Source organism: Hyperolius riggenbachi, chromosome 10 (assembly GCF_040937935.1).
Source record: "Hyperolius riggenbachi isolate aHypRig1 chromosome 10, aHypRig1.pri, whole genome shotgun sequence".
NCBI lineage: Eukaryota > Metazoa > Chordata > Amphibia > Anura > Hyperoliidae > Hyperolius > Hyperolius riggenbachi.
The window spans coordinates 135,431,799-135,457,639 of record NC_090655.1 but is presented as its reverse complement, the minus strand read 5'-3'; the positions used below and the strand labels follow the sequence as shown (position 1 = coordinate 135,457,639).

At 41.8% G+C, this 25,841-nt stretch overlaps 1 protein-coding gene across 7 annotated transcripts in view; it reads left to right on the top strand.

The window, feature by feature from the left end:
- The window catches only part of CDH23 (cadherin related 23), a 1,682,716-nt gene that overhangs the window by 208,277 nt on the left and 1,448,598 nt on the right, over nucleotides 1-25,841 (top strand). The window lies entirely within an intron of this gene.

Genomic DNA, 25,841 nt, shown 5'->3' with positions numbered 1-25,841 from the left:
ATGTGTCATCATGCAGCTGAAAAAAGCTATGCAGCTATTTATTATAATTTAGAAAATAGATTTTATTTCTGAAATCTTGTATTTTTAATTTGGGTCCACTTTAACTGTAACCATCTTCACCTGTGATCTGTTTGCTAGTACTTAGTGGGTGTGTATAAAAGGTCAAGGAGTTTCTGGATTCCTAACAGACTCTTCCATTTTTCATCCAGTGCTGCACTGATGTTTTTTGGATTCTAAATCATAGGAAAGGCAAAAGAAATATCACAAAATCTGTGGTAAAAGGTTGTTGATCTCCATAAAATGGGAAAAGGATATACAAAAATATCCAAGGAGTAACAGCAGTGTTTAAACTCTAAGTAAGAAGTGGACAATTATGGGTTCGGTTACAAACCAATCCACGGTCAGGTAGACCAACTGAGATTTCAGCCACAACTGCCAGAAAATTGTTCGGGATGCAAGGAAAAACTCACATATTGTAAGCGAGATACTTCATTGCATTCCCGTAGTAATGGCCTTCTTCTTTCAACTCGACCATGCAGCCCATCTTTCTTCATGGACAGCGGAAAGGAGCTTGGTCTTTGAAATTTGCAAATCACAAACTGCATAGAAACGCAATTGTTATGCGGTTTTCTTGCTATACTTGGCACAAAAAAATGCAGTAGGACCGACGTTTGTGATTCGAAAAAAAAATGTTCTAGCGCAGATTCCGTTACTTTGAACAGTACCTAGTGTTTTGCGAAGTGCAAGTGATCGGAGTATTATCATGAAACAATGGTAGTGCAAAATAACCTCTAGTGTTAGGCATGTGACTGCATAGAAACCAATCTGCAGCAGAAAACTGTGTGGCTTATGCCTGGTGCACACTTAAAGAGAAACTCCGACCAAGAATTGAACTTTATCCCAATCAGTAGCTGATACCCACTTTTACATGAAAAAATATGATTTTCACAAACAGACCATCAGGGGGCGCTGTATGACTGATTTTGTGCTGAAACCCCTCCCACAAGAGGCTCTGGTACCGTACGGTACTCTGGGCAAACTGCCACAATGTAACAATGACACACACAGGAAATGGCTGTTTATAGCTGTCTGTTAAAGCCAGAACAGCTACATAATCTGCCCACAGTAACAATGTCACCATGTAATACATGTCAGAATGTGAATCTGGGAGAGGAAAGATTTTACAATGAGCAAACTCTGACTAAATCATGTATACATAATTATTGTAAAAATTAAGCACCTTTTTATATTAAATTATTTTCACTGGAGTTCCTCTTTAAGGCTATGTTCACCTGAAAATATTTGTAATTATTATTTTGGGTGGTAATTTTGTACACGCTGTTTGGCTCCTAGCTGAGCAGCATTTACTGCAGTATGGAGAATGGGGGGGGGGGGGGGGGGGGCAGGGTAGAGAGCACACAGCATCACCATTTCCTTTGAAGTTCCAGTAGATCAAAAGAGCTTTCAGGAGAGGTGACCTATCCTGTCAAGTCACAGATTAGGAAACCAGTGATGTCAGAAAATGCTTGCATATTCTTTAGATGCCCAGCTGAAATTATCAAGGGTAGTCATTCTGGCCAAGGAAAATCTAAAGTGTACTTGGCATTAGACAGTATCCTACACTGGCATCAAAATCGCCTAGGAAAATTCGACACCTATAAACATAGTCTTAATAACTATTCTTTAGCTACGTCTGTGTGCTTGATTTCATATTCTGGACACATTTTCTTCATCACCTCTGCACTCCTTGCATTTGTAGGAGAAGCCTGATGATAAAGAGGTCACTGCAGCAATTTGGTTCAAAGTGATAAGCTGGTCATCAAAGGCAACACTATTTGTCTTCCTCTTGTTTATGTCAGAAAACACTGGAACACAGCATTTAATGAACCAAACACTGAAGAGTTGTAGGGCTACAACTATTGTCCACCAAGGCCATCTGTTCTCTCTGTATCTAAACAGTGTTTTTAGGTATGCTCAAAATATGATCTTTAAAGTGGACCGAAATTAAAAATACAAGATTTCAGAAATGTATTTTCTAAATTATAATAATAAATAGCAGCCTTTTTTCAGCTGCATGATGACAAATATAAAATATTTTACATTTCGGTCTCCCTCTCGGTCTCCCTCTCATCTTGAAAAAGCGTGGTTATACCCGCGAAACTAGTTGGTCTATTTGAGGGGACCTTCTGCCTCTCTCTGCCTCTGCTGTGCCTGCCTCCATCTCCAACACACCGGGCTAAGTATTGACCCCTTTCTTTCTCACTACAGGCTCTCCCCTTGTTTCTCTCACTGGTCCTGCCTATCTCATATACTTATGTATTATCACTCTCATGTTGGGAATGTATAATTGATCACTGTTCTATATTTACAAAGAGTGTGGATTTTTGTTTAGTCCTTTTTGTTTTTTTTGTTTTTCACATATGACAGATAGCAGCTGTCTCTTATCATATCAGTACTGAACCCGGGTTCTATCCGATTAGGGCTCATTCACAGAGCCCTCTGAGGATTCATCCAATAATTTTTGGTATATTATAGGAGGCTTTACTCATTATTCTGTATATTTTTACATATTGTATCATGCATGGTGATATTGTGGTTATTATAATGAAGTCAGAGAGAGCTTTTGGGTTTGTGCCCCATTTTTTAATTGTTTTTAAATTCATGAATATTATGTGAAGTGCACTATTTTGTCATTTTTGATATATTAAAGATATATATATATATATTTTGATACTATTCATCATTGTCCTGAGAGGTGCTGTATACAGGGTTTCTTTTTTCTTCCACTTCTTGCATTACTGTATTAACCCTAGCACACTGCAGGCTTTTGCAGGAGTAGCGGATGAATTTTGTTTTGTATATTTTACATTTATTACATTTATTGGAGAAACCCCTCCCACAATCCGGCAAAATGCTGGAGTTGGTAGTGTCCGGCAATGGAGGAATTGCTAATGGCTGCCCCCAGTATAACCCTCGTTATGAAAAGAGAAGGGAGAAAAGCATGCACTGAAATGCTGATAGGCTTGAAGGAGTGTTTATTTATCTTTGTATGTGTCAGAGTGGTGCAACTAAATATTTTGAATTAAAAAAGTTTGGTTTGGGTCCGCTTTAAACAACTTCCAATCAAATTGGAAACCAATTCATTTCTGTGTCTGTTACTAGTGTAACACAGTGGCGAAATTGCTAGCAGTCTCTTGCACCCTAAGGGCCCTTTTACACTTAACACATTTCAATGTGTTTTAATGCGTTGTTTTGCATTTTATTGCATTTTTTTTTCGCCATAGCAGTGCATTGAAATAAAACTTCATTTTTTAGTGTATAGAATCAGAGGCCATAGGAAAAACATGGACACTGGATCGCACATCAGTTGTCCTTTCAGTTACAACTGACAGCAACTGGTATAGTGTAAAAGGACCCCATGGCCCATATGCAATTCACTTTCTCTCCTGAGTTTTCCCCTAGGTCAGGGGTCGGCAACCCGCGGCTCCGGAGCCGCATGCGGCTCTTTTTGATCTTCGCCGCGGCTCCGGTGCCAGTGGCTGCGGCGCTTGTGACGTGTCCCTTCCCTCCAATCAGCAGGGAGGGAAGGGATGCAGGCGGGGACTGGAGTTCTGCAGGAGGCGGGGAGAGCAACAGACTGACACAATAGAGATAAACACAGCCAGCTCTGACAAGCTGTTTGTCAGCAGCGTGGCTGTGATTTATGAGGGATTGCAGAGTGCAGGGGGACCTTAGGGGGGTTTGGGATAGCAACAGAGGCTGGGCTGTATAGGCAGATCCAGCCTCTGTATGCAGATAATATTCTTCAAACTTACCTCGGGTTCTCTTTAAAGGCTCATAAGGCCCGGTTCACATTAGCGGTCGCCGTCCGGAATCGCCGTGCCGGAGCCGGACCGCATGCGGAACGGACGGAACGGACGCACGGCATAGCAATGAAAGTCTATGCGTCCGTTCACATGCGTCCGTTTTGTCCGGACCGGATCCGGACCGGATCCGGACTCCGGCATAAGACCCAACATGCGCTATTTTTTGGTTCGGCTCCTCCGGCAGACGTATCCGGAGCGGAGCCGGACTGCACCATCCGGCCAATACAAACCAATGAGAACCGGAGAGCGCACAACACACTGGCTATAAAATCCGGATGTTCTACCCCACTTCCTATGCGTATTGTAGCGGCGATTTTGGATGGGGACACATGGGCAAGCATTTTGGAGTGGAGCAGCAGTGACTTTAAACGTGCTGGAGATGTTGGCAGTATGTCGGAGGTGGAGGTGAGTGCTAAACAGCGGAGGGCCTGATTCCACAGGTCCACCTTCTGCTGACCTCCCAGACCCCAACATTTTTATTCTATTTCTACTATCTTTTGCCAAACGGATCCGGATCGCATCCTGATGAACACCTGATGCAAACTGACCGGATCCGGATCGGAACCGTATGGTTCCGATCCGGATCCGGTCAGGTCATCCGGTCCGTTTGGCAGAGAACCGCAAGTGTGAACGGGGCCTTAGTGTCAATAATCACAAATTGTGTGCATAAAGGCCAAATTTATACAGCAATGAACCAAAAAGAGACAAGGGATGGCCCCCAATAACCGCACCACAAAAATGTACAAATGTGAAGAAGCCTTTATTTAATCCATATAAATATTAAAACCATAAAAACAATGGCACAATAAATTATAGCCCCACAATATACAATGCGTACAGAATAATTATGAGCGATATAAATTATCAAAAATCACTATGCCCGGAAGAAGCCCGCTGTTTGCGGCGAATCGCCACGACATGCCCGCGCCCCCTGCTCAGTCCTCTCTCTCGGTAAGCTTCATTCCACCGACGTTTCCAACGTGGTGGTCATTTCACCTCAAGCTGTCTCCTTTGTTTACTATGCCTCACTCCTCTATGCTTATTCACCATCCCTTCATTCTCTAGGGGGTCTTATTACTGGTGTGAGGCTGTAGTCGCTTTTCCTATCATACACCCTTTCCTTGCAGGATCCTATTCACTCCTTTACACCCGTGCATATGTGATGCAGGGTGAGTGTACACTTATTCTTATTGGCAGCTACCTGCTATCACTAATTCACTTATTTCACTTCTTGCTATGGGAGGACTTTGCATAGTGATATTTGATCATTTATATCGCTCATTATTCTGTATGCATTATATATTGTGGGGCTATAATTTATTGTGCCATTGTTTTTATGGTTTTAATATTTATATGGATTAAATCAGGGCTTGTTTACATTTGTACATTTTTGTGGTGCGGTTATTGGGGGCCATCCCTTGTCTGTTTTTGGTTCAATGGGTGTATGCTTGGCGAGCTTAGTGTGTAATTGTAAGGGGGAGAATGTAGATTATTCAACGGATGAGGAGGCACTTAAATGGCTTTTAAACTTGCGTTCATCAAATCTTAGCAATACACAAGATGTTTCGGGTGACCCTCTGATGAATGGGTTCACCCCTAAACCGGTCATGTATTGCTGAGATTTGATAAACGCAAGTTTAAAAGCCATTTGAGTGCCTCCTTATCCGTTGAATTGTCTCTGTGTTGAGTGGTGAACCGCAGGAGGATTGAGCACTGGCGACTTGAACCTGATCAGGCTAAAAGTCTGTAGATTACCCTGTACCTAGGACAACAAAGTGGCTGGTAAAAACAGCCCTGTACCCTGAAGTTAAACATACATAGTGCATTGGTCCTAATGCATGACAGGCTAATAAATTAAGTTTGTTTGGCACAACGTTTGGTCATGTAGTATTTATTACCAGAAAGGTGCATGTGCATAAAGTGCATCAATTGTAGACACCGTCCGTCTCATGCAATACTGGGAGGGAGGAATGGAATACAGGGAGGCAGCAGTGGGTGCCCGGTGACCATTGATGCGATAAGAACATCTTAAATAATTGTATTACATGCGATTGTGTATTCAGTTGATGCACTTAATGCACACGCACCATATTGGTAATAAACATAATAGTGCCAGTCTTTGTTCCTTCTCCCGGATTCATTTACAGATTGTTTTATAGTTCTGAGCACATTGTAATCCGTGGCGTAGCTAGAGATCACTGGGCTCCATAGCAACATTTTCATGGGGCCCTCCTCAGGTGTAGGCAATCAATGTCACCTGGCCCTACCTTATTTATATGAGTTAATTGGGCAATTTACATGGTCATGCAATTAACATACATAGTGAATGGGCACTGACACAGTCAGAGGGTGGAAAAACACAAAGTTAATAGTGGCGATTGCTTTAAGTACCACTTGGGCCCCCTATGCTCCAGGGCCCCTTAGCAATTGCTATGGCTATTGCTACATCCTTGATGGTAATTTACACTGGGGATACTACTGCTGCAGCAATATTGGATATATCCACAGACAAGTACCGCTGTGTCTGAATGCCTGCCAGTTCCTTTATTTGGTCATGTTGCACAGATTCTTCAGGATTTGGTTGAGTGTTCTATTTGATTTCAGAAATACAAGAAAGAAATAGTGTTTACTGCTAAGCACCCAAGTGGGAATTTGAATTGGAGACTGTACAAACACATACAGTAGTTTATGGTATATTACAATTCTGAAAGGTCTCATTCTAATCAGGTACTAAAAAGGGACAGCTTTACTCCATGTTCTAAATTTGCCACTGAGTTCTCAAATGGTTAAACATTACAACTGTGCTCCAATAGAATATTGGAATATGTACCAGTCAGTTAACAGCGTTAGCAATCTTCAAATTCTATTCAGCAACTCCAGAAATTCACAATATAGTTTGGGAACTATTGCTCAAGATCCAATTGTTCCCTATTTTGAGTACTATGGGAACACCATAAAAATAAATTAAAAAAACAATCCTTCTTTCTTTTTCTTCTATGTTTTCTCTTATAATTTTGACAGTAATCTTTTCACTTTTCTTTTCCTAAGATTTTTTTGTTTGGTGGGGTAGCTCAAAAGGCATTTTATAAATATGGTCTTCAAAAAATAACCCAGGAGAAAAGGTGAATGGAATATTGGCCATAGTGCTGAATACTGTATGCAAAATATGTGCTTAAAGGGGAACGGAGGTAAGAGATATAAGGAGGCTGCCATATTTATTTCCTTTTAATCAATACCAGTTGCCTGGCAGCCCTGCTGGTCTATTTCTCTGCAGTAGTATCTGAATAACACCAGAAACAAGCATGCTAGTCTTGTCAGATTAGACTTTAAAGTCTGAAACACCTGATCTGCTGCATGCTTGTTCAGGGGCTATGGCTAATAGTATTAGAGGCAGAGGATCAGCAGGGCTGCCAGGCAACTGGTATTGCTTAAAAGGAAACAAACATGGCAGCCTCCATATACTTCTCTCTTCAGTTCCCCTTTAAAAACCACACTATACTCCGTATGTGCCACCACTGGGAACGGAGTCAGACACTCCCCTTTTGTGAGTACACTCACTGATGGCTATTGGGAATTATGCACATAACTAATTATGGTTTTCTACCGATCATCTAGCGAGCTCAGAAGATAAACTTCTATTAGTTCTTTCAAAGGTTTATTCAGTATAAAAAGATGCCCTTTACTGGAAGAATGGTGTTGGGCTACACCAGATATGGAACAGTGCTGCACAATGGAATCCAGTCAGTGAATCTCCATCTGATCTCTTACTCCCATAGCTCAAGCTTATGTGTGCTTACATGCATTTCATCAGATATGACTCTTCATGGGCTGGCAACCATGACTTCCAAAACAAAAACAAAATGTCAAAACATAAATATATGTGAGAATGATGGCTGAGTATTGTTTGTGGTGAGGTTCATTTACTGAGATTTCTGTCGGATGTCTATGCATCTTTTAGGTATTCATTTTCCCTCAGATTGGAGAAGTGATTGGCTGCTTCATTGCTCTTTGAATGGTGCCTCCAAGGCAGCTGTTACCATACCTGTGATTTAACTGATTCTAGAATGCTTCATGGGACTTTCAGTCTTCCCAAGGCAGCCTCTGTGAAATGTAATTAACAAGGAGTTATCTGAATAATTACTTTTTGTGAGAAATCTATCCCATATTTTGTCTGATTAATTTTTTAAAAGCCTTTATATAGATTGCTATGAAAAGTTTAAAAAAAAAACACCAGTCAATAGATGGCTTCTATTTTGACCTTCTAAAAAAATGCTGAAAAAGGCTAAAATGATTAACACTTGTAAAGGGCAAGCACCTATCGATTGCAATTTTGCAAAGTTATTTTCCAAGCTTGTTAGTGATGTGCTATTTGCATAAAAAGTGAAATCCTCCTGAAAATGCTGAATGCAGTTTAAACCACTCACAATGCTGCTGTGAGAACATGCTCATAAAATGTTCCCAATTTGCTGGTGATTTGCAAGCACTACTACAATAAACCAGTAAACCAGCACGTAATTATTTCTATATCACTCAACACAAATAAAATCATCTACCTACATGTTTCAGTGATGAATGGTTCACAAGGCATCCCAGCTGGATGATCTGGCATCTTCATGAGGTCATGAGCTTCTATAACTCTAATGGGTGCACTGAATAGTCTGTGGACATTTTTCAGTTCAAAGCCTACTGTTTTTTTTTTGTTTTTACAGGACAAACTACCGTATTTTTCACCATATAAGATGCTCCGGAATATGACGCACCTAGGTTTAGAGGACAAAAACAAGGGGAAAGAAATATATTAAACCTCTGGAACGTCCATGTTCCAGGAGGCATCTTCTAGATGTTATCCCACAGTTGGTATCCTACTATGTCCCCTTCTGTCCTCACAGATGTCCCCAGGTGTCCCTTTCTGCCCCCAGGTGTTCTTTTCTGTCCTCCCAGATGTTCACCTTCTGTCCCGAGGTGTTCCCGCTATCTCCCATGTGTCCATGTTTCTTCCTCTGTGTCCCCGCTATCTCCACCGTGTCCCCACTTCTCTCACCCATGTCCCCGATACTTTGACAAATAATACTTGATTTTGCAATACTGGGCTGAGACTCTATATTGCAGCTGTACAGTGAACCGTGACAAAAGCATTGAAATTTGCACAAAGCAAGAAACCCTGGCGGTAAATTCACTGCTTTTGCTAGATATATATGTACAACTGCAATACCAATGGCATAACTGTCCCGATATGCCAGGACAGTAGGACTGCTTTGGAGGTTCCTGCATGGCATACTAAACCTGTCAGTGTACCTGAAAACGAGAGCTTGCCAAAGGGTAGCAGTACGGAGGGGAGAGTTGTCATCAATAATAAAAGTCTGGCCATTAGCAGCACAATCTTCCAACTAGCCAGTACTAGTGCTCCTTGTTGCCATCCAATGAGAGAAGAGATAGCACAGCAGCAGCCAGCACCTGATGGAGACGTCAAGTCAGCAGGAGAAGCACCCCACACACAGACACACTGTTGGCTGGCTAACTGAAAAGAAAAGCAGTGAGCTTTCAGCTATGAAGCCTAATCAGGCTGATCAGACAGTGGCCCGCCTACTCCGAGTCGGCAAAAACGAAACTAGCTGGAGGCAGGGGAACAGAGGATCTGGTGCGGGCACAGGACAGCTGCAGGGGGCTGGTAGAAACCCAAGTAAGTGAAACACTTATAATTTTTGACAGTCAGTTTAGGTTCCCTTTCATTAAATAACTAAGGACACCTTGTACAGAGGATACATTCTAATTGTTTTTTGAGAGTATTTACTGCATAAAACTGTTATTGGGGAGACCAGGGTTGTGACTAGGGCTGGATTACCCAACAAGACAAGTAGTTGCCAGGGGCACAGTGGGGCATGCATGGAAAATATGAGCCTGGTGATTTGGGTGCGGTTTGCAGTGGTATACTATTATTGCCACATGTAAATTTGTGGCCTGGTTGGAAGTCTGGCAGGGTCTTTACTTATTGTAACTTTGTCCTGATTTAAAAGTTGAGAGGCATGCAATGGGTAATGAGATATTGCATTTAACTGCATTTAAAATTTGCTAGCAATATTTTGATCACTATTAAAGCGGAATATAACCCTACATTTCAACTTTGCTTTAAAACATTATTTACAGCATATTATATGCAACCAGCATTTTTTTTGACTCACTCTCTCTGACTGTTCAGGAGCTGGAGGACAGCCAAAGAGTGTGTAACATTCACCACTTGTTACATTGTGTTTACTTAAATGTATCTATCTAAACTTCTGCTGCGGCAGCAGGTCTCTCCACGGAACTCTAAAGCTCTGTGTGTAACCCTTCCAATGCTGGTCTAGTAAAAAAAAAATGCTGGTTGCATATAATTTACTGTAAATAATGTTTTAGAGCAAAGTTGAAATGCAGGGTTATATTCTGCCTTAAGGGCTACGGATTGAAAGACAATTTTCACTTCTATTTATGATGATCATGATCAGTTTTACGGAATAACCTCATTTTTTGACTAACGTAATCAAACATGTTTGAATTCACTGCCATTATTGTAAGAATCTTGCTAAGTGAGTTTGGGGCTGATTTGCAGCGAGACCGAGCTTGAACATTTTGTAAATATACTGTATTTGTAGAAAAAATCAATTAACCCTTCGCACACTCACATGCAAATGTTCAAACAAATGCATTCACAGATTTACTCATCCAGGCACAACTGTTATCCCTACAGCTAAATTAAAAGCCAGGGTTTTAGTTCACAGAAGAATGCATTCTTATGCTTAGTCACCTATACTGCGTAGAAGTACCCAGGTAAACATAGGTGTCCTAACTCTGGCCCTGTAACATGCATAGTGCAGACATGCAAACACATTCATTGCATCAAACCTATCAATGGATTAGGAGCACACATCCTAACTTCCTCTCCTGGGAAAGACAGTGCATCTTACCAATCGCACAAGGGAGCTAACGTTATGTGTCCATGTGCACCATGCGCATACACCAGCATAAGCTGTCTGCATGCTGACAAACATACAGGGGAAGGGGGGAGTGCACCGAATTAGACCCTAACCCTAGCCTTTGTAGAAAAGTGATTCAGTTGTGTCATATCTGAATATGACTCTTCTGGGGAACAGGACATTTGGGTGCCTGGGGTTAATGGACTATCCCCAGGACATTTGGGTGCCTGGGGCTAATGGACTATTTGGGCGCACTAATGCTCTCATCACTGCTGGCTTGCTAGTTTACTGCTTTGGCTGGACACCTTGATCTCTGCTGTCATACATTGGAACTTTTCCATTACTAACGTCCGCATTCTGGGCAGTTCATTGCCCTGATCTGTCATCTGTTGTTCCCACTCTGGACAGTTTCTGCTTCACGCATGAGCTCACAGTATTGTCTGGCCAGTGTGTGTTAGTGGTATGAATGGGGGGCCTATGTGAGGAGATGGCCATCTCATGGGTTTTTTATTGTTTCTATTAGACTTGTTTATAATAAAATTTATACGTTTTACAGAAACACAGTAGAAGTTTTTCATTGATTATCCAACAATCACTGGTAGCACCTGTCAAATTGTATCTTCTCCAATTCATTTGCATATAATGCAAAATAACAGCTATTGGGCACCCAAAGAACAAATTAGGGCGCCCAGTAAATAGTGGGTGCCGGGCCTGTCAAACCGACATTTTTCGTTTTCACAATGTGTTTTGATGAATATAGTTTTCAAATTTGTTTTGAGAATTACAACCTTGTAAATTATCGTTTTAAACTTCATTATCTTACAGATCTAGCGCTTTTTGTATTAACATAATTTGCCAAGAAGAAATTTGGGCGTCCGATAAATAGTTGGTTGCTAGAACCATCCAAAATTTTTTCTATTTTCAGAATTGTTTTGATAATTGTTGTTTTGAAATTTGTTTTGAGAATTCTAACATTGTAAATTGTTTTGCACTTTAATATCGGAGTGGAGAAGGGGGGTTTAGGGCTAGGCATCGGGAAGAGGGGTCTAAGGGTTAGACACCACCAGCGAGGGGTCTAAAGGTTAAGCATAGGTAGAGGGAGGGTTCTGTGTGATAATAGGGTTAGGTAAAGTTGTAGTAAAATATCGGTGATATTTACCAATGTATTACTATGCTTAATATGAATGTAACTATATTTTCATTTTCATTGTTATAGATGATATTTTGCGATTTTATTATATTTATTATTCTATATTTGATAAAAATGAAGAAATAATAAAAAATCTTGTTATAGACATCTTAAAATTTCAGCAATACCCCATGCCATTTTTTCAGGCACCCTTATTTGATGTATGCCCTTTTCTGACATTCACTTTTTCCAAGGGATGAATCATGAGATTTTCAGGACTGTTTAGTTGATTTAAGGCTTGGAGCACACTTGTTTTCCTATAGATTGTAAGCTCGGGGTTCTCTCACCCTTTTGTTTCAGATTGTTACACATATATTCATATGAATTATGACACTATTACCAATTCTATACTTTGTACCAACTCAGTTTTTTGTGTACTGATGTATACCATGTCAGGGGCAAACACAAGATTTGTAAGGGGGGGATTCCTGAAAGGTCCAGAAGTACTTAGGTCCTCGAGTGCTTCCGAATACAGATGGCTCCATACTGCCCATGCACAAAAGTGCGCTGGCGTATTACGGAGCAGCCTATCTTTGGAAGTACTCAAGGACACGAGTGTTTCTGAGGGCTTCTGGTAGCAGCAAATTTGAACGGGGGACAGCGCTGGCACAACTCCAGGAACGTGAGATTGGACAATTCAGTGGAATATGCTACATAGTGTCTCATACCACAAGCGATAGCCATATGATGCAGGGATATATGCAACTGCAGGCCATCATATATGCAATAGGGCCATCATATTCCGTGGCGCTGTGCAGAGTAAGAAACAAACATGGGGTACAAAATAATACAGACATGCACTGGCGAACGGAGGGGGCTGTTCCGGGTGTCTGGGAACCCCCCCCCCCCCCCTGCACTGAGCTGTGTATTCAGCCAGGGAAGCCCGCATAATATAAACAGCCTGGTTCTCCCTCCCTTCTTACTTCTCCTTCTTACTTCTGGCGCCTCCCTCCAGCTAATAGAATTAGAGAGGCTGCCTAGCCCGCCCCACAAGAAGCTGCAGCCTGCAGTGAGAGAATGTTGATTCTGAGAGTCCCGGACTCTCCACAGCACAGAAGTGTCAGCTAAGCCAGGACGCAGACACCAGTCACTCCAGGTTAAGAACTGTGGACTGCTGAGCTGATAACACAGAAGCCTGAAGAAACTGCCTCCCACGCCCAGCTCCAACTCCCTCGGGAAAGTGAGGACAGACACGCTTGCACGGGCAACAGTGTGAAAGAGGACTGTGAGCTGGAGGTGCTGCTTGTATGTGTGCATTGTGTGCTCAATGTGTGCATATGATTGGATCTGTGTATACTGTAAATGGCTGCTTGTATGTATGCATTGTGTGCTGTATGTGTGGAGTAACTGTGCACAGTATACATGTATAGTGTGTGTGTGTATGTATGTGTCTTTGCGTAAATGTATGGAGTATGTCTTTGTGATGTGCATGTGTATACACACGAGAAAGGAGAGAAAACCGAGAGCCCAATATGGTGTAGTATGTATTGGATCAAAGGGAGATTATGAATAGTAAGTAGTATATTCACAAACATGGGTTACCGCTCAGGCAACCACTGTATAAGCAGGTGGGGAGATTAGACCTGTCCCCACTCAGGATTAAGATGTCGCTCTCTGAAGAAAGGAAAGAGGGTTGGTCACCCTTCCACCAAGGGTGGAAATCTTGACAAAAAGACTGAGGGTCCCCGCCCAGCACGGATTCTTATTGGCCAGTACCTCCGCACCCTTTTCTATCACGGGCACCTATTGGCCACCACCTTCCCCAGTTCCACACACCCTTATCCCACTAGCTCCACCCCTCCCATTACGTCCTCACTACTATTTATAGGTCCTACGCTGACACCACGTCACAGAGGTGCCAAGCATATTTTGGACCTGCACGTGGTAAGTGTTACTAAGTTTATTTCTCCTGCAAGCATATTTAATTTAATTCAATTTATATTCTTCTAATTTGACCATAATCCTCCACCCAATACCCTCCCTACAATAACATAAAATCCTCCAGCCTCAGCACTATTCGTGCACTTAGAGATTTCTCTCCTACCTTACTGTAACAAGTATACCCCCACATTCTAGCACTTGTGTATACGTGGGAGTGCATGTATGTTTACATATGCATATATATTTTTTGTGTGCAGGCGCTTTTAGGTGTATATATGCATGCATCTTAAGACCCATCACAACTAGCTTACATACCCCCTGGCCTACAAGCCGAATATATATAAACCTTTTATTCCCCCCCCCCCTCGCCCTCCTATATTATTAATGTTCACCATATTGTGTTGTTTTTTTGTGTGTGTTCTCTGTGTTGTATGATTACTATATATCATTATAGAATATTTTATATGGATACACTCACACTCTTGCAGCTCTCTGATCTATCTACATCTCTGTCATTTTTAGTGTAATACTCCCATTGTTGAATGCCTGATGAAGCGGGATTGTGCCCGTGAAACGCGTCGCGATATTGTTCGTGGAGTATGTGAATAAATTATTTTGGTTTTCAAGTGACAGCATCAAGTCCATTTTTTGAGTGGCTGGTCCACCGCCGCCACCAGAATTTTTTAAACATTTTATTAGCTCTTATCCTATTGGCGCCTCTGTATATGTGTATGCACACACACACACACACACACACACACACACACACACACACACACACACACACACACACACACACACACACACACACACACACACACACTCACTCACTCACTCACTCACTCACTCACTCACTCACTCACTCACTCACTCACTTACTTATTTTATATACTTGTATATAGAATGTTTTACCCTTTATAGGGCCCCTCCCTCCTCGCTTGTGTCCAGCGTTGCACCCCTTCTTAACCCCCATATAGAGCATGGGCAATAAACCCCCATTTCTCCTTCATGGGCTTACACAGAAAACCTGCTACTGGACCAGTATGTTGGTGTGGTCGCGGGTGGAGCCAAATTTACATGCACTCAGCAATGGTGGGACATTAGACTATGACTATGATTAGTGACAGGTACCCCCCCCTCAGTTTTAGGTAGTGACAGGGACACCTGATCCCTAATGTTTAGTGACAGGGCCCTATCACCCCTCATGTTTAGTGACGGGGATCTCCCATGTTTTGTGACAGGGACCCCCACCCCACTCACCGTCCGTGATGAAGACATCAGCGCCACCAGTCAGTCCCCACTCTGCCTATCATGTACAAGGCAGCATGCCAGCACCCAGTGTTGGACCTCCAATCAGCCGGCGACCAGTGAGAAGTTAATATAATCACAGACATGGGCTCCCATTAGCCACCCCTCCACCCAATAGTCACACATGGTTTTGTTTAGTCTGGTGTGGGTGGAGTTACATGGGTGAAGAGGGGTGACACCACGAATCAGGTTATCTCAGTACCTGTAGTGTAGCGCATGGGTTGGGCACTGCTATAGTCCACAGCATGTGCACAGGGTAATTCGGGTGCTGACGAACGGCGGACCCCACAGTACTTCTCCTTCCAAGTTGCAATGACTTGGAGGGGGAAGCAGTCATTCAGCTCACCCTGGGCCCAACTCACCAGCGTAGATGGTAAACTAGCTGCAATGTGTGCTGATATTTCCAGTATGTACAGTATAAGCTGTTATTCTGAGCCTGTACTGATAGTAAACTAGCTGCAGTGTGTTATGATCCCTGCTACCCCCTCCCCTCCCCAGTATGTACAGTATAAGACAAGACACACAACATTTATATTGTCCTTTTGTCCTGACAGACTCAAAGCTCCAGAGCCGCAGCCACTAGGACGCATGCTATAGTCAGTAGCAGTGTTAGGGAGTCTTGCCCAAGGTCTCCTACTGAATTTACCAAGCTTACTGAACTTGAAGAGCCAAGATTCTAACCCAGGGGTCCTGTGTCAGAGGCAGAGCCCCTGACCAGTACACTATCCAGCAACTACAAGCTATTACTCTGCCTGTACTGATAGTAGATAGACTAGCTGAACTAGCTGTAGTGTGTGCTGATCCCTGCTATCCCCAGTGTGTACAGTATAAGCTGATATTTGAGGGGAACCCGAGGTGAGAGGGATATGAAGACTGCCATATTCATTCCCTTTTAAACAATACCAGTTGCCTGGCAGCCATGATGATCCTGTGTCTTTAATACTTATGGCCATATACCCTGAACAAGCATGCAGAAGATCAGGTAGGCTGACTTGGCTGACTCAAGTATTACTGGATTAGTCATATGCTTGTCCAGGGTTTTGACTATGACACTACTTATGCCAGAAGATCAACAGGGCTGACAGGCAACGGGCATTGTTAACAAGGAAATAAATATGACAGCCTCCATATACCTCTCACCGCGGGTATCCTTTAACCACCGACAACAATAACCAATGAACATGGGAAAGTCTGCAGTTTTTACAGGGGAAGGTGGCTGTGTGTGTGTGGGGGGGGGGGGGGGAAGGGGCGGCATTGGGCTTTTAGAGTGGCAGCAGTTTCAGTGTATACCATAGGCACTATATTGCCCAGATACGCCCCTGAGGAACTGGGCTCTGATTCAACCCAAATGTTGTGATGCATTGGTGAGAACTACCCAAGTCCTTTGCCCTTTGAACCTCCACTTTGTTTTGATATGAAGCTGGTTACAGTTGCAAACTTCCCTCACCAAATCCTTTTTTTTTTTTTTTAATCCACTCCTCAGATGCACTGAAAACACCTAATGGATGCAAATCACTATCTCATCATGTGTTCACTTAATCTATAAATCATGAAACTTAAAGGTTTTTTTCCATTCCCCTCTGATCATGAACATGGCAGAGACATGCATTAGCTGTTAATGTTTGAAGAGTCTCAATTAGACAAATAAGTGATAGTTCCTGCTAATGGGATCTGCAAAGTCCTCTATTCCTATCATGTCTCTGTCCCTTTTATTATTGAAACCTGCTTCATCATAAAAGCCAAATTGGTCCCAGGTGGCCAGATAATAGCATCTTTAATTGTGCTCGGAACAAGATTAACAACTTATCTGACAGCTTGACATCTTCATTGTTACAAATATGTGATTAATGCAATGTTACTTTTATGGACTCAGCAGTAGAAAATATTTTCCTTTTGTTTGGATTAAATACAGGCAGTAGGTCTGTCCTTCTTTGGCACTTAGTACATTGAATAAAAATGAGAAATGGTCCAAACCTGCAGCTTGGGTTTCACAATAGCTTTTTTTTTTTCACTCAAATTTTAGTTTATTCACTTGTAGATTGAATGTACGTGTAAAGGGCCTTGAAAAACCTTATGTATTAAATTGCTGATATTTTATCTGAGCCTCTGCAAGGGGGCTGTGTATTTAAAGGGGGCACAGCAGGTATAGAATATTTACGACTGTATATGTAATTGCATATATTTTTCCTGGAATGTTTTTTTTATTTCTTTTTGTCATGCAAAGATGTGACGACAAACTATACAAGTCTTGGAAAGGTAATCATTAACCATTCCATGGAGGCAAATTGCTAACTTACCAGCGTATGCTGTATTTCTGTACAAAGGGATACTTTTATTTTGGATCTTTAATAAATATCAGCACTTTTCTTGAAAGTTTTTTATCAGCCTGGTTTGTGGGCTTTTTTTTCTCTCGCTCTTTCTTTAAGTACTGTATAACATTACAGTCATTGGCAGTAATAAATAAACTAATTCTTTGTTCTGACAAACATTCGATCTTCTAACATCAGCCTATCAATTTTATGCTTTCCGTGTACATGACATGAAATAGACCATTTTCAGAAAGCTAGAGTCGGAGTTTAGCTATTGATGATGAGATCCTTTTTTATTTTATTTTTTGTTATTCCTAATTCTCAGATCCTGCTGTATAGTCAGTGCTACAGTGCTGCCCATAATTATTCATACCCCTGGCAAATTTTGACTTTACATTACTTTTATACAACCAGCAAGTAACTTTTTGACAGGAAAGGACATAGGTGTCTCCCAAAAAATAAGACAATGTACAAGAGGCATTTGTTGTGTGAAAAAAAAAATCTCAACTTTTATTTACATTTGAACAAAGTGTCCAGTCCAAAATTATTCATATCCTTCTCAATAATCAATAGAAAAGCCTGTATTGGCTATTAAAGCAATCAAACACTTCCTATAATTGCAGACCCGCCTTTTGCATGTATCCACAGGTATTTTGCCCATTCATCTTCAGTAATGAGCTCCAAACCTTTCAGGTTGGAGGGTCTTGTATTTTTTAATACTTTGCACTGTAGCCTCTGGAAGTTGAAAACTTTTAGAAATGGCCTTGTAGCCCTTTCCTGACTTGTGAGCAGCCACAATGCGCAGCCGCAGGTCCTCACTGAGCTCCTTTGTCTTAGCCATGACTGTCTACAAACCAACTGCAGAGAGCTGCTGTTTTTCACCTGTTGAGTTGATGAAAACAGCTGTTCCCAATTAATCAGGGTAATTATGATGCTTTAGAACAGCTTGGACTATTTGGAATGGTATAGAATTTTGGATTTTCCTACAGACTGTGACAGATTGTGAAGGGTATGAATAATTTTGGACTGGATAATTTTTGGTCAAATGTAAACAAAAGCTGAGAAATGTTTTTTTTTTTTTTCCCACAATAATGTACATTGTCTTATCGTTTGGGAGACACCTATGTCATTTCCCGTCAAAAAATTACTTGCTGGTTGTATAAAAGTAAGTTTAAGTCAAAATTTGCCCGGGGTATAAATAATTACGGGCAGCACTGTACATAGGATTCCTACAGCAGCTCTAGCATAGCTGAACGTGTACCGATTTTGGGGAGGCATGACGCACGCTCTTTATTTGCAATCAGCTTAGTCCTTGTGACTTTTTTCTTTACAGTAAGCATGAAAATGATTATAGAACAGTTAAATTTATTGCAAAAGGATATTGTACATTTACTGCTTGCAGTGACACTGACAATATGCAGTGTTAGAGTAAATGGGCTGTTTTAAAAAGGATTTTGAAAAGAAGTGGAAGTTTTCACTTTGATTATGGCCCATTTGCACAGTATTGAGGGTGATTCCCGAATGGAACTTGGCTTCTTTTGAAGTGGATTCCAGTGTGCAGTACAGTGAATACTAAAAACGGTTTTGTATGATAAACTAAAATATGTATTTGGCAGTGGGATTCTGTCTGAGTATATGTGCTTCAGGCTGGTTTTACACTTGTGTGGTGCGTTGATCCTATGGCATAGCAGCCTGCCATGGGATCTCCTCACTGCATGAATCAGTAGTTTATTTGACCCTGTGGCAGACTACGTTGACAAGGTCATATGCATAGGCCCGCCCTCCTGACGCCACCATTCAGTGACTTACCCCCTGCTGGACAGGGAGTATACAGCATTCCCAATATCCATAGTAATGTGGATGTTGGGAAAGCTGTAGATGTGATATACTTGGACTTTGCTAAGGCCTTCGACACTGTTCCCCATAAAAGTCTGGTGCAAAAGTTGAGGATGCAAGGACTGGGGAAGAGTCTGGGTGCATGGATAGGGAACTGGCTAATGGACAGAAAACAGAGTTGTGGTCAATGGCTCATACTCAAAATGGGTGACTGTTAGCAGTGGGGTCCCACAGGGGTCTGTACTGGGTCCAGTGTTCTACAATTTATTTATTAATGACCTAGTAGATGCAGTAGAAAGCAATGTTGCTATTTTTGCAGATGATTCAAAATTGTGCAGAATCATCAACTCTCAGGAAAATAGTGACATATTGCAACAGGATCTGGATAGGATGGCTATATGGGCACATAAATGACAGATGCAATTCAAAGTTGAAAAATGTAAAGTCATGCATTTTGGTCGTACCAATGATCTAGCACCATACAAAATAAATGGAATACAGTTGGGGACATCAAACTTGGAGAAGGACTTAGGAGTACTCATCGACAACAAATTAAATAATCGTATTCAATGCCAAGCCGCTGCAGCTAAAGCTAATAAAATTTTGGGATGCATTAAAAGGGCAATAAAAACTTGAGATCCTAACATAATATTGCCCCTGTTTAACTCTCTAGTAAGACCATATCTGGAATCTGAATTCAGTTCTGGGCACCACATTTCAGGAAAGATATTGCAGTTTTAGAGCAGGTGCAGAGACGAGTAACAAAATTGATACGAGGGATCACTGGCGTATCAATAGGGGACGCAGCCCCTGCCCCCTGGCCGTTTTTGGGGGGCAGGAGGGGTCGCAGCATGAGGGAAGAGCTTTGCACATCAGTGGGGATGGCGGACAGTCCCCCCCCCCCCCCCCTCCCTCACTTCGGGCTCTCCCCTCTGTGCTCCCCTCCTGCATCTAAGTGGCAGCAGCAGCAGCTATAATTACCTCCATTTACCACGGAGGTCTCTGATCTGCAAGGGCTTCACATTACTTCCTGTTTTAACAGGAAGTAATGTAAAGCCCTTGCAGATCGGAGACCTCCGGTGGTGAATGCAGGTAATTATAGCTGCCACCGCCGCTGCTGCCACTTAGATGCAGGAGGGGAGCGCGGAGGGGAGAGCCTGAGGTGAGGGAGGGGGGGGGGACTGTCCGCCATCCCCACTGATTTGCAAAGCTCTTCCCTCATGCTGCGACCCCTCCTGCCCCCCAAAACGGCCATGAGTGGGCCCCAGGGGGGAGGGGCTGCTCAAATTCTTGCAGGGGGGCCCGGGGACTTCTAGTTACGCCCCTGCGAGGGATGGAAGGTCTCACTTACCAAGAAGGGTTAGATAAACTGGGTTTATTTAGTCTAGAAAAAAGACCCCTTAGAGGGGATCTAATTAACATGTATAAATACATCAGAGGGCAATATAAAAGCTTGGTGGATTAGCTTTTTGTCCCTAGGCCTTCTCAAAGGACTTGAGGACATGATCTGCGCATGGAAGAAAAACGTTTTAGCCATGTATTTAGGAAAGGGTTCTTTACAGTAAGAGTGATTAAGATGTGGAATGCATTGCCACAGGAAGTAGTTATGGCAAATTCTATACCTGCATTTAAAGGGGGCTTAGATGCTTTCCTTGCGTTGAAAGACATCCATGGCTACAATTACTAGGTAATGCCCAGTGATGTTGATCCAGTGATTTTATCTGATTGCCATCTGGAGTCGGGAAGCAATTTTTTCCCTTTTGGGGCTAATTGAACCATGCCTTGTAAGGGTTTTTCGCCTTCCTCTGGATCAACAGGGATATGTGAGGGAGCAGGCTGGTGTTGTACTTTGTTCTCTGATTGAACTCGATGGACGCAAGTCTTTTTTTCAACCCCAATACCTATGTAACTATATCACTGGGATTCCCATCGGTCCACCGCACCGCACTTCGTTTATGCTTACTGCATCGCCATAGACATACATTACTGCATAATCCATGCAGTAGGCACAGACCATTCAGTACCGCACAAATGTCTTTGTGATGGGATTGCGGTGATTTGACTATTTCCAGTGTGACGCATTGCCTAAGTGTGAAAGTTAGTGATGCTCGTTAAGATTCTGCGGAAATGCAATTTCCGAATTTCCAATCGGAAATTGCATTTCCGCATCAAAATTCGGAAATCGGTAATGGAAGTACGATAGGCGGCACCTATGAAGACTTTGCTATTAACCTCTAAAGTCGGCATCATACTGCATAGCGGTTCCAATGCGGATTTTCGCTGTAATTTCTGCTGATTTTAACACTGCTTTTCTCAAAAACTACAAGGTCTTTTTGAAATATTTTTTTTTCCTCTTGTTTCCACTTTTCTGCTTAACCTCCCTGGCGGTTAATTTATTTTGACAAATGGGCAAAAATTGTTTTTTTTTTATTTATTTATTTTGTTTCATGTAAAGCTACCAGAGTGGTAGCTACATGAAACACCACTAGAGGGCGCATGTGGCCCTCTAGTGCGACCGTCGCCGGCATCAATAGCAAACAGGGGAGCGCGTATATAACGCGTTCCCCTGTTTGGCTTCTCCTGTCGCCATGGCGACGATCGGCATGACGTCATGGATGTCAGCCGACGTCCTGACGTCAGGCGCACTCGATCCAGCCCATAGCGCTGCCCGGAACTCATTGGTCCGGGCAGCGCAGGGCTCTGGCGGGGGGCCTCGCAGAGCGGCGGCGATCGAGCTGTGCGCGCGGCTAGCAAAGTGCTGGCTGCGCGCACAGCACTTTGAATGGGGCGAATCGCCCCAACAGACACTGAGAAATCCTCCTGCGCGGCATAGCCCGAGCTCAGCTCGGGCTTACCGCCAGGGAGGTTAATATACCCTGAAAATTTGGTATTTGTAGAACCTATGGGGGCTTTGCTATTAACCGCCAAAGTTTGTCACTGTTGACTTGTAATGTAAAATGCAGATATTTTGCATTTTCAATATGCGGTATGATGCCAACTTTCGAGGTTAATAGCAAAGCCCCCATAGGAGCTAGAAACTCCACATTTTCAGAGAATGTTAAGCAGACAAATGGAAACAAGAGGAAAAAAATATTTCAAAAAATACTTTTTAGTTTTTGAGAAAATCGATGTTAGTCGTGAGAAATTACCGTGAAAATCCGCATTGGAACCGCTATGCGGTATGACACCGACTTTAGAGGTTAATAGCAAAGTCCCTATAGGTGCTAGAAATGCAAAATTTTCAGGGATTGTTAAGCAGAAAAGTGGAAATGAGGAAGAAAAATCTTTCAAAAAAACCTTGTAGTTTCTGAGAAAATCAATGTTAAAGTTGGCGGAAATTACCGGAAAATTTACATCGGAATGCGGAAATCGTTAGCGGAAAGCTGAAACTGTAGCAGTAATTAGCAATGGCGGAATGCGGATTTTCGGCAGTAGCAGTAATTGACAATTCTGACCATCCCTAGTGAAAGTCTCCATAGACATTCATTGCCCTTGGAACAGGGAGCATAGCAAAAGGCGATATAATGTAGGATGTTTGAAAGGGTCCTCAACCTGCAACAAGACTGCATTGCTTTAGTGTTACTACACTTGGAGACAGGATATTATATTTCCTCTGTGTTTCATGAGTGCTGTTTGTTTGCACCATATTTGCAGAACTGGCATCTTTTAGGGCTAGTGCACAAAAATTGCTAGTGTAATCGTAAACGCTGAACGTTTTTGAAATTATTTCTAATAGCAATTCCAGACTTGCCTAGCGATTTTTTTTTCTGTTTATGCCTAGTGATTTTTGGAGCGTTTTTCTATAGTGATTTTATACTTCTTCTACATTTCAACCTGGAAGAGAAAAATAAAAAAAACCTAGGACAATCGCTCTGTTATATTTTCCACTTTTCCTATACTTTACATCAGAATCCATTACATTGAGGCATAATCGCTGCCAAAATGCCACAGGACCCGGGTTTGCATTTGGGAAAAAAATCACATCACTCTGGTGTGCTCACTCCCATTCACTAACTTTTCGAAGCTCTAGCGTTTTTAAAAGCGCATAGAAGCGCTCCTGGTGTGCACCAGCACCTACTTTGACTTTATACGATCAATCCGTAAAATAAACTGTTACGGTACTTTTCAGCCAACTTCTTTTACCAGGTTCAATTTGATAGAGATCATTGGTCAACAAAAATTGCTGGTTACCAATCACTGCTAACAGTGAAATATATAAACGTTCCTATTTATTTAGTTGTTCATGCTTAACCTGTATATTTGCCAAGTCTCCATAATTCATTATTGGCAGAGAAAATACATAATAAACCACCGAAGGCAATCACATTGTGGAGATGCTACACTCCTTCTTAGGGTAGATGTACCAGGCTATATTGTTAATGTATGGCAAAGTATTATTTTTTTTTTCCTCTGTATGTATAATTTGATTAAGAGAAAAACTTACAAATTGTTGTAACTGCTAAGGAATTATGTCATAATTTTACAATAATTTACAACAGGATTGTTTTACTGCCCCTAGCTATGTAGGCTAAATGCCCAATTTCTCTGAGTGCAATTTTGCATGGCGAAAGTTTGCATTAGTACTTAAAGCAATGCAATTCATGGAATAGTCAAATACGTGGTGGATCGAAGTGTGACAAGCCGTGTTACAGAGTGACTGTTACACCATCACATAGGTGGTGCATGGCAGTGCCATAAACCGCATTACAGAGTGTATTTTACACCGCACGAAACTCACCACTGTGGAGGTGGCCTAATAGAAGTATCACAAATACATTAGCATAATTCTCTTGGTATTGGTTAGCTTAGGAAAGATATTTTCATTTTATTTCATTTTTCTATCAAATTATGCTTAAAGCCATTGGGAATCAGATTTGTTTAAAAAAAAATGACATTTATGGATTTCAAATTAAAAATACTTTCACCTCTTTTCTGTATAAATCCAACATGGCTGCCGACCTTTGCTTTATCTTCTGGGTTGACAGCTTCTTCCTTCCAAATATCTCACTGTCTCAAGCACTGATAAAATAGCACGAGACAATGAGACACTTGTGTGCGCGGCTTTGAGCACGTGCGCCCACAGGTATCGTACAGTCCCTCCCTGTATATAGTCACGTCGCCCCTGCATATATTTAACCAACTCCGTCCCTCCACAGTATATATCAAGTCCCAACCTGTATATAATAATTGCAAAATTGTATAAAAAGTTTTTAGCAAATCAATAAAATGTTATAAAAACATACACCTCTTTGGAATTCTATAAACATCAGATTCATATGTAATTTTGTTATGTTCCTCTTATCTCCCTGCATCGCTGCCTGTGTTGTCCCTGTGTGTAAGCAGGAAGCGACACATGAACACCTGCCCCCAGCGCTGCACACTCTTGTAGTGAGAGCCGGGGAGCCGCGCATCAACGCGGAGCCCGACTGAGAGGGCGGAGCAAGGGGCGGAGAAAAGGAAAAGAAGCTCTGCCTCCTCTCTTTAGCTACAATATTCGACCAAAATGGTCAAATAATATAAACTGAGATTTTGGGGGCCAGCCTGCAGCAAAACAAACGAAACGGGGACAGAATGTAATAGGAGAATTGGGTAATTGGTCCACTATAGCAAAATACAAAAAAATAAAACGGTTCCCATTCACTTTAAAATGTATTGTATGCCTGCCAGGGATAAGCAAAAATGTTAAATCATTTTCAGAAGATTTTTGAGAAAATACTATATATTCAAAGATTTTAGCAAAACTGGAGGAGTACAATTTGTGTGTTTCATTGAAAATGCTATATCCGTTAGTTTAAGATATGCACAAGGGTCCAAACTCCTCCTGTGGGATAAGCCTGTTGCGGGTTACAAATAGGAAATTACTAGTTTTGGTTCATAGTGATTTTAGGATAAAAAAAAAATCACAAAAGTTTCACCCTCCTTCAATTTGCCATTGTGTCTTTTGTTGCAAGACTGCATTCACGAAATTCACATGCTCATGTCCAATGCCCGGCTAAATGAGCTTTCATGGAGTTATTCAGCTCTCAAACGCCAGTGTTATATGTCTTATTGCATATGATTTTAATTTTATTGTTTTCATAACAAAATTAGTGTTGAATACATTCAGCATATTTTTTTTTTATTTTTTTTTACTGCAGTTAGTCTTTATATAATTGGGAAGAGAATATCCCCTGTGTGTTAAACCAGGCAGACTGGATGGTGAACTGAATTCTTAGTTCAAAGTTAGAAATCGGTTTCTATTGGATTGAGACCCTTTTGGACTGTACAGATGATGCACTAGTATTTTAATAAAAGAGTGGAGGTGCATATGTAGATAAAGTGTCACCTAGAAGAAGATAGTCTCCTGTTTTATGATATTATATCCACCATTTGATACAAATGCAGTCCCCTTGACTTCCATTGTAAATGCCACATGTGAGTTTCTCTCATTTGGACCTGCTTGATGTGAATGCCGTATGCGCACATGTACATAAATGTACATTATGCAATGGATGCTGAAACA